Source organism: Dipodomys merriami, unplaced genomic scaffold (genome assembly GCF_024711535.1).
Source record: "Dipodomys merriami isolate MVZ:Mamm:240054 unplaced genomic scaffold, mDipMer1.0.p SCAF_218, whole genome shotgun sequence".
Taxonomy (NCBI): domain Eukaryota; kingdom Metazoa; phylum Chordata; class Mammalia; order Rodentia; family Heteromyidae; genus Dipodomys; species Dipodomys merriami.
Window position 1 is genome coordinate 137,118 of NW_027203582.1, and position 5,377 is coordinate 142,494.

Below are 5,377 nucleotides of genomic sequence, written 5' to 3' on the forward strand. Positions count from 1 at the left end.
CTTATTACTGTTTTTCTTCATTTGTTATGTTTTACATATTTGTGTATCCCGGGGCTTAGCTCTGTAATATTCCTTCTCATATTTTTTACCACTGAGTACAGTAATTATTTCTGTATTTTTTCTCCATCTCTGTTTAATTCAAGTCCTTAATAGCATCCTGTCTACTGACAACTCCTAACTACTGATTTTAACAAACTCAAAATATCCCAAAGTGAGCTTTGATCTCTATCTACAAACCAATCCCTAATTACTATTTGATTAAGTGATAACTCTTCCAGGTGTCTTCTCAAAATACCTTGGAGTCATTTCAGACTTACATACTTTTTCATACCTCATATTTAATCTATGACCAGGTTTCGAAAAATTAACTCACTGTATATTTTAGGAAGCATATATATGTGTATATATATATATATATATATATATATATGTGTGTGTATATATATATATATATACATATGTATATATATATATGTATATATATATATATATATATATATATATATATATATGTATATATATGGTATATGAGTGCTAGTACTATGACTAAAATTTGCGGCCTAGGTTCTTTTATTTTTTTTGGGGGGGGTCCGGTCGTGGGGCCTGAACTCTGGGCATGGGTGCTGTCCCTCAGCTCTTCAGCTCAAGGATAGTGCTCTACCACTTGAGCCACAGCACCACTTTCAACTTTTTTCTTTTTGCTTATGTGGTGCTGAGGAATTGATCCCAGGACCTCATGCATTCAAGGCAAGCGCTCTATCACTGAGCCACCTTCCCAGCCCCTTTCTTTTCTTTTTGGTTCAGTCTTTATTTGGTATAAATATCACCTACAATGTCATTACCCACACCCTTTTAATTTAAAAATATGTATATTCTGTAGCAATGTTATTGCCATTATAACCATAATTAGGAAGATAATGTGGGTTCATCTGCTCCATACATCTTGAAAGGTAATGAATGTCAAACTTACAGAATATCCTCAGATATGCCTGGTGGAAACCTGGATTTGAATTATGGTTCTACAGCTGATCCATATTGGGTACTTGGGAAATTTGTTTGGCCTTGTTGCCTACTTCTTTTTTTAATAAAATACTTAATTCATTTCCTAACTGGAAGAAATATCTTGAGCACGAAAATTACCCTAATGCAGGTGCAGTGCTTGGAATGGTGTCTGCACATTGTGTAGTAGGTCCAAAAGAAGTCAGCTTCCATCAACATTGTCAGAGCATCCTTCCTGAAGGCCTTAAGAAATATATACCCAACTGATGTTAATATCTGTGAAAACTTATCTTTACAAAAAAAGGTCTTGCCTTCATATGAAACAAAGTAATGTTGGGGCTGTCCTGTGGCTTTTAGTCTGAAGGAGTTTTGCCTAAATTTTATTCTTATACTATTAGTAGTAGCAGTAGCATTCTTTAGTGCTCCCCTTCATTTTTCTAATTCTGTGTTCCATTTGGAATACTATTGTAACTTAGTTTATAATCTTTGTTATTAGAATAAATATACTACCACTGCTGAAGTTTTAAATAAAGAGACAATTTTAGGTGTGCATTACATTTTATGTGCTTAATACTTTCCTGAAATTATTCCTTGTAGGTTATAAATCCCTAACAAACTATTTTTTCAGATTTCTTATATGATTTATAGATTTATTTTATGATTCTTATATGATTTCTTAGAGATCCATAAATAAAACATCTCAGAACAGGAAAAAAGTAGGTAAGAAGTTATAAAAATACTATTATGGTGTCTTAATGGTTAAGTGTAAAGAACATGTAACAAAACAATTGGAAGATTCATTTGCTCTTTTTTCTATTCTCTCACCCTTCATTGTGCCAAGTCGTCTGGACATTTCAAGCCTCGTCTCAGTGACAGAAGTGATGGGATTAGGACATGTGCTCCTATGACTGGCTTTTAGGAAGTTCACAATAAAGCAATACCAGTACATATAAAGAAACTTTTGTGAGTGATGTTTATTGACTTCCTCAATTGCGAAAATTAAATTCATATGTCAAAACATCAAATTTCTTACATTATAATATATGCAGTTCAACTGGCATTACTAACACTTCCATAAATCAAATGCAAACTAAAAGCTCTATAACAAAAACCAACATCTAAGGCAGTGTTGGATATACAAGAAGAAACACAATAAATCTAATAGAGTGAGATCTTTAACACTGGCAATGAGCAATGATAGCTGAATTTTTAACCAAGCTTGGAAAGTTCAGGTGTCCACTAATGATGTGATTAGAGTTGCGGAGTTGACCTTGGTATTAAGATTAGAGGTAAAATTCAAAGACAGCTAAGGTTGCTGCAGTATTGTAGCTCTATACAGTGTGACCTTCCCTGATAATGGTAAAGCACAGAGTAGAAGCTAAGTCAGTAAAATGTATAGGAAGGATTTTCCACTAAGAATAATTGCAGGGGGTGATCATCACTCTTCCATTGAAAACGTACAGCCCATCATTCTACTTTAAACTCTAGAATATTTCTGATCTGAAGACAATTATAACACACCAATGTGCTGTGAGTGCTGAGCAGTTGAGGTGTGTATTACTGTAATATATGTAAAATCTTTAGAGGTATGGAGTGACCTGACCTTCAAACTTCATTCTGTGTTGTTAAGTTTCATGGAAAAATGTTCACAATTATGCAATTCACACTCATCTATGTCTGAATCAGGCAACTGAGATAAGACATTTGGGTCATCACTCCAGTGACAAGGTTTGTGACCTATGAAATTAATAACATTATTTCACAATGTATATGTGTTTCTGAAAATTTATGCAATACCAAATACCAAATGTACAAAAGGGACAATTGTCCATCTCTTATATATATCCAAAGTAAAGATACACCTGAATTATACTTTCTTGTTAGAGGATCACAGAATGACTGCTGATGTTTGGTTTCTTTCCAGGTGCTCCTATACATTTGTGAATCTTCTCTGAGGAAGTGTTTTCCATAGTTTGTTTTGAGGTGTTCCGAATATCAGTACTGTCACTCACCACAACCATGAAACAGCAAAGATGATGGGATACCTGGCCAAAGAACTGAGAAATCAAAGGAAGTGATAGGAAAGAAGACACCAGAGGACCCAAAGCCTCACTGCCAGCTTCTGGATCCCCAAATCCTGTTTAAAATGCTTTATATTCATTCTACTATAGGTGTGGGGTAATGAGTGGCTACAGGTATGTCCACAAACTGAGGCATCAATCTAGTTTGTGGTTACAACTATTAACTGATGTATTGTTTGTATACATAGTGATAATTGAATCCCTTATTTTTAAGCAGCAGAAGGGAGCAATAATCGTTACAAGCATAGCACAGACATCCATCTTGTTTCCAAAGTCTTAAACTTTTAGTGTCCAACAGCTCTAACTTAAATACTTTTGAGGTAATACCCCATACCCCTGTCTTCCCTTAACTGTTTGACCTTTCCACAGCACAGCTCTCAGCCTTTTGATTGCTGTTTGATATGGCTTCCCAATATATCCCTTTCCAGGTATAACAGTTTGACTCTAGAATCCCTCACAAGTACTATTACAGATGGGTTATTTGGAAAGGGATATTTTTTTCTAGGGTAGGGTCACTTTTTAAAATTTTATTTTATTTAAAGGTACTGTACAGAGTGGTTACAGTTACATGAGTAAGGTACATTCCTTGATGAATATTGTTACCCACTCCATTGTTGTTCTCCTATCCTTTCCCACCCTCAACCATACCCCCCACCCCAAAGTTGTAAAGTTCATTGCCGGTATATTATCTTGTGAATATCATTGTTGCAATGGGTCACTTCTTTCATCATTATGTTATTTCCCTTTCCTTCTCCAAATCAGATAATGTATATACAAGATGGAAGGTACCAGAATCAAGGCAGAGATGTCCAGAGATAAATCAAAGACAAATGAAATAAAATAACATCTAGTTACACTTCTTTACCGACATCAAGGATGATATCTGAAAAAAAAAGTAATTGTTGTTTCCATGTCTTGGAGTTCATTTCAATTAGCATCATTTTGTATGGTCAAATGTACATAGCTCTAGAGCCAGCAATCCCATTCATGGGCATTTGTCGAAATTATCTCTAGATAGCTAATGGATAAAAAATGGAATTGAAAATAGCAAAGGAAAACAAATCAACATTCAGGTATTATGATTTTATAATTCTAATACGAAAGAACTGAAGCTTTTGTTTAATGAAGAAAGTTTAGCCTGTAATTTCAATGCAAGGCATCAGTTGTAATGAGTCTAAAGTCTTTTCCTCAAAGATATCCAAGAGTAATATACTCATCCTCTGAAGAGTAAATAAGTAATTATTTTAATTAGCTTTGCTTAATATTAATTTACATGTAGAAAATAAGTTAAAATATCTTCTCTCAGGCTGGGAAGGTGGCTCAGTGGTAGTGTTTGCATGCAAGAGTCCCTGGGTTCAATTCTTCAGTACCACATAAGCAAAAAGAAAAAACCCGGAAGTGGCACTGTGGCTCAAGTGGTAGAGTGCTAAACTTGAGCTGAAGAGCTGAAGGACAGCGTCCATGTCCATAGTTCAAGACAGACGACCGGACTCCAAAAAATAAAACACTAAAACTACCAGCACAAGTATGTTTTTGGCACCATTATTACCATATCTAAGATATGGAACTAGTCCAGATGCCCCTCAGTAGATGAATGGATCAGGAAAATGTGGTATATATACACAATGGAAATTCATGCTTCTATGAGAAAGAATGACATAGCCCCTTTCTTAAGAAAATGGAAAGACTTGGAAAAAAATCATTGTGTGAAGGAAGCCAGACTCAAAGAAACATAGGCTCTATGGTTTCCCTCATTTTTATTAATTAATATATGCTTAGTATAGTCCTGGCAGATAGGTTCATTTTTTACACTCTTATATTCATCATTGCATCTTAGGAACTACTGGTATGCATTACTGTACTTCTGTCCATTCTCCTTGTGCTTCGGCTTGTACCCCTCTGACCTCGAAGGGCTAAGAATTGGGGATATTTGTTTTAATCTTTATCTCAGACATCTATCTATACTTTCTAGAAATACATTCATTGAATTCCTTCTGTAAAGTCTAATGTCTTGAAAATTATTACTGCATTTTCATGGCTTTGTTATTTGGCATTAGGGAAGAACATAGATCAGTACTGTAACTTAGGTAAAAGATTATTGCAATCATGCTTCAATAGATATTCTTCATTTTATAATGTGTATTTCAAGGTATGCCTGCCTGCTTCCTTTTCAATGTTTTCTTTATTTTTCAATGTAGTCTTTTTTTCTGGAAAATATTTATGTGCTTAGTGAAGATCAATTCTTACTGTAACTATTCATTAATTTAATTCCAACCTCATTGCACAGATCCCTCTGA